Source organism: Schistocerca serialis, chromosome 4 (assembly GCF_023864345.2).
Source record: "Schistocerca serialis cubense isolate TAMUIC-IGC-003099 chromosome 4, iqSchSeri2.2, whole genome shotgun sequence".
In the NCBI taxonomy this organism is placed as follows: Eukaryota; Metazoa; Arthropoda; class Insecta; order Orthoptera; family Acrididae; genus Schistocerca; species Schistocerca serialis.
In genome coordinates, this window is record NC_064641.1 from 604583693 (window position 1) to 604598718 (window position 15026).

General features: G+C 42.1%; 1 protein-coding gene across 9 annotated transcripts in view; it reads left to right on the forward strand.

Moving 5' to 3' along the window:
• Positions 1–15026, forward strand: part of LOC126475390 (leucine-rich repeat-containing protein 51-like) — a 155030-nt gene that overhangs the window by 123067 nt on the left and 16937 nt on the right. The window lies entirely within an intron of this gene.

The window sequence follows — 15026 nt, forward strand, 5'->3', positions numbered from 1 at the left end:
GATGCGTCGGTTGTCTGGGATTTAACAATGAGACTCCCGCGAAGATCTTGATGTAAACGTAATAATAATGCAATCACACGTATTTTACTACTTAATAGAATGCATTTCGCCACGACTGTTAAAAATTTTGTTTTCCATAACGGGCCAGTTTCGGTGGAAATATCAATATCAGGTGGGAATTGCAGTCCAATATAAAAAAAATACATATATGTGGGGAACATGAAATAGCAAACATATATAAAAGAGAGAAAAAGGACGAAAAATAATGTTACATCCGAATCTTGTATCGTGTGAATAAGCATGTGTCTATTACACAGCTGTTCATGAATGTGTTACTTTGTAAAATGAGTGATATGTGCTCCACATGGAGAACTATATAAGCAGAGAGCAAGTCTGACGCAAGCCTAGATCAGAGGAACAGCTCAGACAGAAAACTGACAGCAGGCACTGACCACAGAAGGCAAACGACAGCAAACGCCGACATACACATGTCTCGTACACAGCTAACTTGCGACTTGAAGTGTCCACCTAAGGATGTGGAAGGAGAGTGACAAAGATAATCTCAGAGGCTACACGTGATATAAGTACAAAGGGTAGAGAGACAAACATGAGATATGTAAGGTGGCGATCAAAAGTTTCCGTTTCAGAACGTTGCCGAAGCGTATATGAAACATTGCGCAACTCCGATGTAGGTATATAAGCACCGTCAGTAGGCAAGGGATTAGTATGACATTCGTGCTTTTCCGATGTGCGTGTAGTAAAGGTGGAAACTCGAACTATGGCGACGTTGTTATCAAATGCAGGAAAAACACCAGTAGACATCCATCGAAGAATGAAGAATGTGTATGAGGCAGCATGTTCGTCCAAAACCACTCTTGTGGAATGGAGCGGGAAGTTCCGTACTGGTCGCGATTCGGCACAAGACGCCGGTTGATCTGGAAAGCCAGTCTCATCCGTTACGCCATTCCTAGTAGAAGACACTTAAGCACCTGCCCTATATTGGTTAGCTCTCCCCACGCTATTATCGCGCGTTCGGCCCCTTAAAAAAGGCCTTGGAGTGTCCACCCAAGGATGTGTAGCATTTATCAAATGGGTATCTTCAACATGATGCATCGGTGGGATGATTGCCTCAATGTTCACGGTGATTTTGCCTGATTTGGCACACCGATTCTGGAGTGTGCGGCTTCCTAACGGAAACTTTTTTATCTCACCTTGTAAACAAACAATGAACAGAATGTCAACTATAATGGTATGGGCCAAGACAGTAGGATGGTGCCAGATTCAGGGCACGAACTTCAGCCAGCCGACACAGCATTTAGCCATACGGACAACTTCATCAACAGCGACTCTGTTCTCCAGGCAAAAAACACCATTTCTGGGCCATAATTGGTTGGCAAGGCAAGGCTACGGGGGTCGTTAACGCTCTCCTGATGCAGCTGTCATCAGGGCAACGGTGATACGAATCAATGACGGCTGCCGCACAACTTTCGCCAACTGGCCGCTTGCGCCCTGTTGCCCTTCCAGTTGACAGCTTGTCAGAGGTCCTGACGCCGCTTTATGGTCCGAGATAGGAATTGCTTCCTAGCCCCAAGCCTGCCACCCAAGCTCTCTAACCACCGTTCTAGCGTTTGACCGTGGGCACCGACTACCACTGACGCTGAATGTGGGCTCGCTCCACCTATAGCCACGGGAACTGAGACGCCGTCGGCTGACTGCATAGTGAGTGCGTCCACGCCAGTCCACTCCGGTCTGCGGTTCATTGCCCACCACCTGACGCCCGACAGCCGCGGGCACATAGTTTCTACCCTTGTTTACTGGAAAATCAATAAACTGTCTCATGCCTACATCTTCTGCATCTCTTCTCCATTTCCTCCAGAGTACCACTAGCACACAACCACCTACCCTTTCACAACCAACAAGTGTATGAAACATTAAATGAAAACCATTGCGATTAAAGTATGACGTTACTTGAGACAGCCTGATTGACAAATGATGCTTGAAATTACTTTGCGGTCAGGCTAATAGCTGTCAGTTAGGAATTAAAGTATCAGTCCTATTCACATAAAATGTGAGTGAAGTTTTTTTGATGCCTCCTATCTCACAGAATGACTTTGTGTGTTTTCTCTCTGGTCTTTCCCACTTTCTTATGCCTGTCATTTCATGTTTCCCACATTATGTATAACTTTTTTGTGTCTAATTGCAGTAGGCACTTGGTAATGTTGTTACTACCGATACTGGTTAATTCTGCGGAATAAAATAAAAACTTTGCAGTCGTGGTGAGACGTATTCCTTCAAGAAATATAGTGCCTCTGTCGCAGCCTGCAAAAGTCAGTTAGCTATTTTACTACTTTTATCAGCTGTCCTCACGATAACTAGGACTGGTTGAGGAGTGGTGGGGAATGGCTGAGGGAGAGTTTCACTGAAACCCAATGGTGCTTCTTCACTTAAATGTGAGAGGCGGATGATGCATATTCAACATGAACTCCATATAACATTAAAAAAGTGTCACATATGTTGCTTGAGGCTTTCCCGACGGACATGCTGTATATATGGTTCTCGGGCGAGACGTCGGACGTCATAGTGAAAACTCCACAATATTTCATCAGCGCAACTGGCCGACATCTTCGGATGCGACGAACACACTGCTAAGGCAGGACCAGAGCCCCCTATTTATGCCAGTCTTAGGCAGGAAGTGCGCATGCATGGAGGCGCCAAATTCGATGGCCAATAGCGACGATATCAACCGATAGCTGGAAGGACAGCAACGCCACCTACAGGATGAAGAACCAAAGACTTCCGCGCACGTTGCCATCGGCCGCTCGAGCGACCTCTGTCGGAAGCCGCAAGCAAAATTGCGCGCCCGCGTAGGCGCGTGACTATCCTCCCGTTGTCAACAGAATATTTATGTTCCTGGCGAATCGTCATCCGTCGTATGACCAATGGTATTCCTCTCTGCTCGATGCGACATCAATATGGCCACTGCTGGATCCCAAGCTGTACTGAGCTGAAAGCCCGTGTCTCTGTATACAAGATTCGTCGAGCTACGTATTTCCACTGCTTCCTTAATAACACTGTCCCAGTACGAATTCGTCGATGCGAGAATTTTGGTGTGTTGATAATTCATAGAATGGCTTGTACTGAGACAATGCTTGACCACTGCAGACTTCTCTGGTTGCTCCAGACGAGTGTAGCGTTGGTGTTCAGTACATCTCTCTTCTACAGTGCGACAAGTTTGTCCGATGTACGACATGCCGCAGCTACAAGGAATCTCGTAAACGCCGGGTCTTCTTAGGCCAAGGCTGTCCTTAGATGAGCCCAAGAGAGCTCTGAGTTTTGCCGGCGGACGAAAGACACATTTAACTTTATGCCTCTTCAATAATCTTCCTATTTTTGAAGAGACACCGCCGATGTATGGCAAGATGACAATTCCCCTTTCTTCTTCGCCTTCTTCCAGTTCCTCACGTTGGGTAGCCCGCGTCAAGTGTAAGGCACGGAGAATCTCCCGTTCGGAGTATCCGTTTGTTGGAAAGTGGTACGCAGATGGAGTAGCTCATTGGATAAGATGTCTGAGTCTGATATGACTCGTGCTCTGTGAACCAACGTCCTAAATACTCCACTTCGTTGCGAAAGATGGTGACAGCTGGTGGCCTGTAAGTATAAGTCCGTGTGTGTTGGTTTACGGTACACTGAGTGACCTAATGTGCCATCTTCTTTTCTCCGTACTAACACGTCCAGGAATGGAAGTTCGCCGTTTTTCTCCACCTTCATAGTAAACTTGATGTTGGGATGAAGCGAGTTAAGATGCTCAAGAAAAACATTCAGCGATGCAATGTCGAGAGGCCAGATAACAAAGGTGTCGTCCACACATCGCCAGAAACACGTAGGTTTCAAATCCGACGACTGGAGTGCTCTCTCCTTGAAGTCTTCCATGAAAAGATTAGCCACAATGGGTGACGCCGTCAGTCTTTTCAAAGTATTGTACATTAAATAAAAAGTACGTCGAGGTGAGTACATGTTGGAATAAGTCTGGGGAACTTTTAGTTCCTCAGTTTGAGCCCTTGATCATGTGAAGGTGGTCTGTTCCACAGCGACTAGGCCCACGGTGGCGGCAGAATTATGGGCTGCCAAGTTAGGCAGCAATCGGAGGCTCGAGGCTGGGTGATGATGATAGCTGCACCACATGGACGACGTTGTCTTCACGTCAGCATTTGGCAAGATTGAGCGTCGTCACATAGCCTAGCTTTCCGATGGTGATTGGCTGGCTCCAGATGGTATAAATGCTACCGTCTGGTACCTGATCATGCGGAAGAAGTATCACGGCCACATTTCTCTGTGTCATGGAATACACTTGCTAGTATGGAAGCTTTTCAAAGGATGATCAGTGTCCGATAACTCAGTCTTTTCCTTGCGGAAGTAGATCGGATGCGAAGGTAGCAGAGTGGCAGAGGGTGCTGTGTCAGCAGGTCGTTGACTGCGGCAGTCAGTCCCCAGGACATAGTGCGGCTGCAGGACCATTTGGTTCTCTACATTTTATCATATGTAACTAACCTGTACACATTTGTGTTGGTTGAGGAAACTACAGGCATCATCGAAAAAAACTTTCGTGAGCTTGGAAGAACTACTTTAACTTAAATGGTAAGTCTTACATACAAGAAAAGGTTTTAACAATAGGTTGTGCGTCAGCAGGGCAGATGGTAGGGGTCTTTTTGAATGTATATGAAACAGGTTTTTTAAAGAAAAATGTTAAGCACAGCGATAAAGTACATATGTAAAGAAGATACTTAAGAGTGTTTCAAGAATCCGAGGATGAAATAAATAGATTGGTGAGCGATCTTAACAAGATGATTAAGAATATTGTATTTACACTAGAGCATAAACAACAGGGATGTTTAAATTACCTTGCTTTGATGATCAAGAACAAGAATAATAGACTAGATATAGGAATATACAGGAAACTCACGTTCAAAGGTGTAGTACTTAGTAAGACTTCATGGAATCACCATAAACTTAGAATAGTATTCTTTAAAAATGGAGGGCACAGGTATAACATCATCCTGTTAAGCCCTAAGCACGATGATGAAAAAATGAAAACATTTAGAAAATTAGCAGTAGAAAATGTTCATGATCCGGGTTCAGCAGACAGGACTGATGTAGCGGTGGGACACAGACACCAACAAAACGAGATAAATCCACAAAAATACAGAGTCATATCATTTTGGGACTCATATAAACTGGCGAAGTTGTTCAACAATAAAGGGTTTAAAAATGCATTCTGGATAGATAACAAGCTGGAGCAAAGGCTGAAGCATAAGATTAGCACATATGAGAAATGGTTGGGGAAAGCGAGAATTTACGAAATAAAATGTCAAGATTGTGAGATGTGGTACGTGAGTCAGAAGGAAGGAACTTTAAAATAAGTTTCAAAGAGCATACTAATAAAGAGAATGGTTCAACGGCTGTACCAAAGCACCTTCAGAATGAGCAGCACTTGTTACTAAGCATTGCTGACATCTTTAACGTATTGTATTTCGAAAGAAAAGGCTGGATGCTTTCAGATTAAGAGGAGACAGATATAGTTTTAGCTTTGAGAGAGGGACGTGTGAACGGGTTAAATGTAAAGACTAAAGAATTCAATGCGCATTTCTGGACCTATTTTAGCAATGTTCTTGTCAAAAGCAGCCACCAACTTAATGTCCTCATTTTTAGTTAAGTGAATGTTTCCTGTTGGTTAGTCTTAGTGGATGTAAACATTACAACGTAGGTGCAAGATTGTTTTTAGGATTTCAAAGGCCATAAAGAGGAAAGAGCTAAGTCCAATTTTTCATTTTTTGAGTTTTGGCCAGTATAAAAAAGTATGGAACACACCCAGTATTTCCTACTATAATAAGGGAGAAGAACTAGTCAGTCATATTGTAGATGAGCTTTGAAAAAATCTGTCCAGGGAAACCAAGAGCTCAGTACATATTAAATAGTGAAACAAAAGGCTTAGTCCATCTATCTGTGGATTTTCAGATTTCTTATTTATATGGTATCATTTCTGTACTTCCAATACAGCTTAGAACGCCTAGGAAAGATGAATGTGAAGCAAGATTTAACAATCCAACTTACAAGTACAGAGTTCGAGGGCACATATGGGATGTAGTGAAAGAAATTGTAGTTTGTCATAAGGCTTTTTTGGCGATGCACGGCATTTCAAAAAGTAACATTCAACATTTAGAGATTAGTCTTCAAACACTAGGATGCCCTTGTTGATGAGGGAGGTAAATAAGGGGACAGAACCTGGAAATTAAGTGATGAAACAGTTAATGCCATTACGCAGAACAATTGACTCCTTTCTAGGCAGACATAATTATTAAGGTCTAAAAGATACAACAACAGAAGGCATTCTGAGGAACTAGATACAAGTACAATGTTCAATTTATTCACAGAGACTTGCCCAACAATTAAGGCGGCTTACGAAACCTACAGAGACAAATTTCATACGAACTTCAATATTTCTTTTGCGTATCCTGATGCTAATACATGTAGTACCTGTGGAGAATATACAATCAAAGTGAAATTCCTGGAACGGAGAAACGTAAGCGCATAAACTAGCAGACATAAGAGAGATTGAGATTCAATTGAAGAGTTTGAAAACTTCTGACGAGTTTTACAAATTGCAAGCCAACACGTTATACGAGAAGAAGAAGAAGAAATCTCAGAAGGGAAATCGAAAAAGCATGGAAAAGAAAGCCATATCTACGGATTTTTTGCAAGAATCTGCCTCTACCTAACATTACTATTAAGATTGTATTTATAAACGTCAGTTATCTAAGTAAGCTTGCTACATCTACTGTTAATCAGATGCAGAGAGTACATTTTTCCTTTGTCCTGAGTATGTTGCCAAACTAGGTAGCGATCATGTGTGTTCAATGATGTATACATCTTGTTAGAATTACCTTGACATGGCCATGAAAAATCTTGATATGTTTTGTGATTCACGTTCCGACCAAAATATGGACGTCGACCTTACTCGATTTTTGCAGAATTTGGTTTGCAGTACAGATATTATTTGACACAGTAAAAGTAACATTTCTACATCTACATAGATATTCCGCAAGCCAACGTACGGTGCGTGGTGGAGGGTACCCTGTACCACTGCTTGTAATTTACGTTCCTTCTCCACTCGCAAACAGAGCGATGGAAAAATGACTGTCTGTAAGCCTCCGTATGAACCCTAATTTCTCGTATCTTATCTTCGTGGACCTTACGCGTGACGTATGTTGGCGACAGTAGAATCGTTCGGCAGTCAACTTCAAATACCGGTTCTCTAAATTTTCTCAACAGTGTTTCTCGAAAAGAACGTCACCTTCCCTTCAAGGATTCCCATTTGAGTTTCCAAAGCATCTCTGTAACACTTGCATATTGTTTGAACCTACTGGTAACAAATCTAGCGCCCGTCTCTGAATCGCTTCGCTGTCCTCCTTCAATCCGACCTGGTATTGTGATGTACCTTTTGCATTTCTTGCTTTTATATTTTCATTTTTTCAAAGGCAAAGAGAAAATGTGAAGCGGTAACCCAGTGTAGAGCCTACGCCTACCATCATGTATTTTTGATTTTCAAATGTCAAAAAACATAACATTTTTTCCTGTCTCTCGCTAAAAGAAGAACTCGCTCTCTGTTAATGAATGAAGGTAGACGCACGTTATTTCGGAGCGTAATCGGCAGTAGCCACTTTGGTTGTGAGAAAAAGCAAAAAGTCTGTATTTTTTTGTGTGTAGAAGGAAGGATATAGTATTATTTCAACAGTGAAAAACTAAGTCATTATTCCAATGGTATTGCAATAAACAAATACCCAAGAAGCCAACCTGTGTGCTTCGGAGTTATCAAAAAGATCCAATTACAAAAGTAATGATGGACACGGTCAAGATTTTGTAGATGGATATGAACGTAGTGTTATTAATTGGTAAGCATAAATCTACAACAGGAGAAAAACTATTTAGCTTAGGTGGAATTAATACGGAAAGATTCTTTACCAATTTACAGACATAGCTCGGCTTATTGTGCTTGTCCGACACGCCGGAAAATTAATATCATTATTTCTATATATCTAAAAACTTTATTTATTACACTACTGGCCATTAAAATTGCTACACCAAGAAAATGACGTGCTACAGACGCGAAATTTAACCGACAGGAAGAAGATGCTGTGATATACAAATGATTAGCTTTTTAGAGCATTCACACAAGGTTGGCGCCGGTGGCGACACCTACAACGTGCTGACATGAGGAAAGTTTCCAACCGATTTTTCATACACAAACAGCAGTTAACCGGCGTTGCCTGGTGAAACGTTGTTGTGATCCCTCGTGTAAGGAGGAGAAATGCGTATCATCACGTTTCCGACTTTGATAAAGGTCGGATTGTAGCCTATCGCGATTGCGGTTTATCGTATCGCGACATTGCTGCTCGCGTTCGTCGAGATCCAATAACTGTTAGCAGAATATGTTATCGGTGGGTTCAGGAGGGTAATACGGAACGCCGTGTTGGATCCCAACGGCCTCGTATCACTATCGCATGGCTGTAACGGACCGTACAGCCACGTCTCGATCCCTGAGTCAACAGACGGGGACGTTTGCAAGACAACAACCATCTGCACGAACAGTTCGACGACGTTTGCAGCAGCGTGGACTATCAGCTCGGAGACCATGGCTGCGGTTACCCTTGACGCTGTATCGAAGATAGGAGTGCCTGCGATGGTGTATTCAACGACGAACCTGGGTACACGAATGGCAAAACGTCTTTTTTTCGGATGAATCCAGGTTCTGTTTACAGTATCATGATGGGCGCATGCGTGTTTGGCGACATCGCGGTGAACGCACATTGGAAGCGTGTATTCGTCATCGCCATACTGGCGTGTCACCCGGCGTGATGGTATGGGGTACCATTGGTTAAACGTCTCGATCGCCTCTTGTTCGCATTGACGGAACTTTGAACAGTGGACGTTACATTTCAGATGTGCTACGACCCGTGGCTCTACCCTTCATTCGATCCCTGTGAAACCCTACATTTCAGCAGGATAATGCACGACCGCATGTTGCCGGTCCTGTACGGCCTTTTAGGATACAGAAAATGTTCGACTGCTGCCCTGGCCAGCACATTCTCCAGATCTCTCACCAATTTAAAACGTCTGGTCAATGGTGGCCGAGCAATGGCTCGTCACAATACGCCAGTCACTACTCTTGATGAATTGTGGTATCGTGTTGAAGCTGCATGGGCAGCCAAGCTCTGTTTGACTCAATGCCCAGGCGTATCAACGCCGTTATTATGGCCAGATGTGGTTGTTCTGGGTACTGGTTTCTCAGGATCTATACACCCATATTGCGTGAAAACGTAATCACATGTCAGTTCTAGTATAATGTATTTGTCCAATGAATACCCGTTTATCATCTGCATTTCTTCTTGGTGTAGCAATTTTAATGGCCAGTAGTGTACTTTTTATATTATATTATAAAGTGGCGACCGTGACAGAACAAATTCTATGAGACAGGCTAAACACTCGAACAGTTTTCAAGAATAGGTCGCACCACCGTCCTATGTGCGGTCTCCTTTACAGCTGAACCACTCTTTCCTAAAATTCTCCCAATAAACCGAAGTCGGCCATTCGCCTTCCCTACCACAGTTCTCATACGCTCATTCCACCTCATATCTTTTTGCAGCATTATGCCCAGATATTTAAACGACTTGACTGTGTCAAGCTGGGCACTAGTAATACCATATACCGGACATTACACATATCTTCCTACTCATCCGCATTAACTTACATTTTCCACATTTAGCGGTAGCCGCCATTCATCACAACAACTGGTAATTTTGTGTAAGTCGTCTTGTATCTTCCTACAGTCACTCAACTTCACCTTACCATACACCATGGCATCATCAACAAACAACCGCAGATTGCTTCCCACTCTGTCCGCCAAACTATTTATGTGTACAAAGAACAACAGCGGTTCCATCACACTTCCCAGGGGCACTCCTGACGATAACTCTGTCTCTGATGAACACTCTGTCGAAAAAAACATACAGCGTTCTATTATTTAAGAAGTCGTCGAGCCACTGGCGTATCCGTGAATTTATTCCATATGCTAGTACATTCGTTAACAGCCTGCAATGGCGCATCGTGTCAAATGCTTTCTGGAAATCTAGAAATATGGAATCTGCCTGATACCCTTCATCCATATTTCTCAGTATATCATGTGATAAAAGGGCAAGTGAGTTTCTCACGAGCGATGCTTTCTAAAACCATGCTCATTCCCCCACGTAAGTTTCTCAGTCTCAAGAAAGTTTAATTAAAAAAAAGTTCAAATGTGTCTGAATTCCTAAGGGACCAAACTGCTGAGCTCATCGGTCCCTAGACTTACACACAACTTAAACTAACTTACGCTAAGAACAACACACACACGGGGAGGACTCGAACCTCCGGCGGGAGGAGGCGCGCAATCCGGTACGTGGCGCCTCAAGCCGCGTGACCACTCCGCATGGCGAAAGTTTAATACATTCGAACTGAGAATACGTTCAAACAGAAGTTAGCGATATTGCTCTGTAATTTTGCGGGTCCTCTCTTTTACCTTTCTCATATACTGGAGTCGCCTGCACTTTTCCTCGGTCGCTTGGTGTTTTACGCTGAGCGAGAGATTCACGATAAATGCCAGCTAGGTACATGGCGAAAGTTTAATACATTCGAACTGAGAATACGTTCAAACAGAAGTTAGCGATATTGCTCTGTAATTTTGCGGGTCCTCTCTTTTACCTTTCTCATATACTGGAGTCGCCTGCACTTTTCCTCGGTCGCTTGGTGTTTTACGCTGAGCGAGAGATTCACGATAAATGCCAGCTAGGTAAGGAACCAATGCCGTAGAGTACTCTTTGTAAAATCGAACTCGGATTCCATCCAGAACTGTTGATTTATTGGCTTTCAAAGGCTTCAGTTGTTTCTCTACGCCAGCTATGCTTATTACAATGTCGTCCATAGGGGAGTCTTTCCGATGGTCAAATGCCGGTATGTTTGTACGATTCTCCTGTGTGAATGATTTCTTGAACGTGAAATTTAGAAATTCTGCTTTCGTTTTGCTGTCTTCAACTGCCACACCCGACTGGTCAACAAGTGACTGGATGGAAGCCTTAGACCCGCTTAACGATATTACGTACGACCAGAATTTTCTCGAGTTATCTGTCAGATATTTTGCTAAGGTGTGACGGTGGTAGCTGTTGTATGCTCTGCGCATTTTCATTTCGTTATTAAACCACGGTGAGTCTTTTCCGCCCTTTATCCACTTACTAGACATATAACTCTCTAGACCACGATTTATAATATGCTTAAACTTTGCCCACAATTCCTCTACATCCGCCTTACTGGAACTAAGTGATGCCAATTCGCTGTCTAAGTGAGACGTTATTTCCAATAAAAGGACTTACTTGGAAAATAATAAAAACATGGGGTTTATAAACCATAAATCTCACACAGAAATCTCTAAAGATTCTATAGAGATATTCATATTACTCCGTCAAATGTTATTGGCGTTACATCCGAAACTCTTCACCAATGGATAGCTTTCCTGAAGCCGTTGTACAAGCAGTGGTGTCCTTTTCGTACGCATCGAGTCAGAGAACTCGTCATTGGCAGAACTCACAGAAGACTTGTCAAATTTAGGAGGACTTATAATGGAACATGCTGCTTTGAAATCGGTTCAACCATCTGAAGAATCCAGTGAAGTATAGTTTGATTTGCCTGAGTTTTCTTTTGCCGGCGAAAGTGTATGATAATCTCCAAATCTTATGTGATTTTTACTATGTTACAGTTTCAAATTCTAAACTGTTCTACTTTATATTTTGAGACCTGCTACCCGTCTGTCGAGAGAAATAGCAGGTTCTGCATATTTTAAAAAGTTCTTTTGCTTCAGAAGCACAAGAATATTATGACAGTCTTCCTGTTGCTTGAAGTACACAGAATGGGCAATCTAGTACTACTCTTTAAATATAATGCTATTCTTACTTCAAGTAATAAAAGATTGTGCCATGTTTATGCTACTTTGAATTCATGAACTCAGGTTGTAACGTCCCGCTGGTTAGTTAGTAGTTAAAAATTGTTTAAATACCTGTGAATATCTTGCCTTCGGTGTCTCTCGACGACTGCATACATGAGCTAAAATATGCCTGTTCAATAAATACAGGATATCATAATGGATTTCACCACAATGATGTAGGCCACAACTGAAGTAAAGTAAGTACGTAGATTTATTCACTTCAAAACCTGTTTCTTGTGAGCCCACGATCAATCTTCGGTGTAATAAGCCTCGTTGTTACTACTACAACTAACCGATGGTAGCACATACTACACTGGCGATATTAAATAATCCAGATGCAGTAATTTGATAGAAATGCGTGTGTGACGTCCATTGCATTGTTAAACGCTAATACTCAACAAAGTACGAATATAAAGTCACGTATCATTCTGCCTTTTGCGATATTAAATGAAACTGTTTGACACTCCGAAATAATTCGTCACTGCACTGTTCTAATATGCTGTTTTAGGCAATGTCCAACATATGAGTAGCTCTATCGTAAATCCAAACCTGAATCATGCTCCAAGAACTTATCTCAACTGTACGCACAGATCTGTCCTCTAGTGGGTCCAACACTCATCTGCCCTAACAATATTTGGGGCTAAGTATTTATACTCTTCCTACAATGTACTACTGGTTATAATAATGCAAAACATAATTTATAATATGAAATAGTTTAACAACATTATCAAACACTATAATATTCCCTACTTTGCTAGAACAAGTTTAAGACATTTTCTAAACACATAAAAATCACATCAGTATTGAAATTGCAGAAATAAGCATTCTAACAATGCTAAACGATCAATTATCTATATTTCGTTAATTAGGCTCGAGATTTAATTCCTACCATTTGCAGATGATGAGAACGAAATATATTATTCTTTTATCTAAACATTTTCCGTATATTAATTCCCTGAATCTGATTTTGATTGTTTATGGTACAAAGGGTATTGTAACTACTATTGTTTGGTATTGCTATTATTCTTCAAAAAGCCTTTTTCCTATTATCGAAAAGTAATTGAATTTAACCACAGCTGGAGATATAAGAGTATTGATCTAGTAGTACATAATCCAGGGGTGGTAACCTGGACTGTTGCAAACTGCTCTTTCGTTGAATAAATTGCTCTTATTCAACTTCTTAACATGTGGCGTCAAAATTTTGAATAAATAAAGAAAAATAAAGTTATATATTTACAGAATATTAATTAATGTATGTAATTTTGCAAAATATACACAAATGTTACAGAATTGTAAGATCAAGAAAAGATATAAACAGGAATATTTAATGTTGTGTAAAATTTGTGTAACTAGATTTGGCTCATTCTTTTCCTTGATTCTTCATTTGCTGTGACCTGACAAAATCGTTCAAATATATTACTGTTGACAACAGCTTCGTTGTTGGCTATGAGGTGCGCATTACAAAAGGGAACAATCTTTGATAGGGGAAGGGCAGTTTACTTTAGGTAATAAACTGAGATTTGTGAGAGCGTTATGCATCGCCATGAGAGGTACAAGGAAGAATGTTATATGCTTGATAGTGCAAGTTTGCTTATTAATTCTGTGTCTAATGGCATATTAATTTAAGGTATGTGTTACTACAGGGCAATATAGACAGATTTACATTACATGTGTATTCGTATGTGTAGTAATGCGAAATAATAACGTGTGTTTCCTTGTTTTAAACATTGAAGAGCCAAACAAGCTGGTGTACCTGCCTAATACAGTGCAGGACCCTGCGAGCAAGCAGAAGCGCCGTAACACGACGTGGTATGGACTCGACTAATGTCTGAAGTAGTGCTGGAGGGAGTTCACACCATGAATCCTGCAGCGCTGTCCATAAATTCCTAAGAGCACGAAGGGGTCGAGATCTCTTCTGAACAGCATGTTGCAAGGCATCCCAGATATGTTCAATAATGTTCATGTCTGGGGAGTTTGGTGACCAGCGGAAGTGTTTAAACTCACAAGAGTGTTCCTGGAGCCACTCTGTAACAATTCTGGACGTGTGTGATGTCGCATTGTCCTATCGGAATTGCCCAAGTCCATCGGAATGCACAATGGACATGAATGGAAGCAGGTGATCACACAGTATGCTTACGTACGTGTCACCTGTCAGAGTCGTATCTAGACGTATCAGGGGTCACGTATAATTCCAACTGCACATGCCCCACGCCATTACAGAGCCTCCACCAGCTTGAACAGTCCCCTGCTGACATGCAGGGTCCATAGATTCATGAGGTTGTCTCCATAGCCGTACACGTTCATCCGCTCGATACAATTTGAAACGAGACTCGTCCGACCAGGCAACGTGTTTCCAGTCATCAACAGTCCAAAGTCGGTGTTGACGGGATCAGGCGAAGCGTAAAGTTTTGTGTGAAGGATACACGAGTGGGCCTTCGGCTCCGAAAGTCCATATCGATGATTTTTCGTGGAATGGTTCGCATGCTGACACTTGTTGATGACCCAGCACTGAAATCTGCAGTAATTTACGAAAGGGTTGCACTTCTGTCACGTTGAAAGATTCTCTTCAGTCATTGTTGGTCCAGTTCTTGCAGGATCTTTTTCCGGCCGCAGCAATGTCAGAGATTTGATGTTTTATTTGATTCCTGATATTCACGGTACACTCGTAAAATGGTCGCACGGGAAATCTCCACTTCATCGCTACGTCGGAGATGCTGTGTCCCATCACTCGTGCGCCGACTACAACACCACGTTCAAACTCACTTAAATCTTGATAACCTGCCATTGTAGCAGCAGTAAATGATGTAAAAACTGAGGCAGACCCTTGTTGTCTTATATAGGCGTTGCCGACCGCAGCGCCGTATTCTGCCTGTTTACATTTCTCTGTATTTGAATACGCATGCCTATACCAGTGTCTTTGGCTCTTCAGTGTAATATACACTACTGGCCGTTAAAATTGCTACAC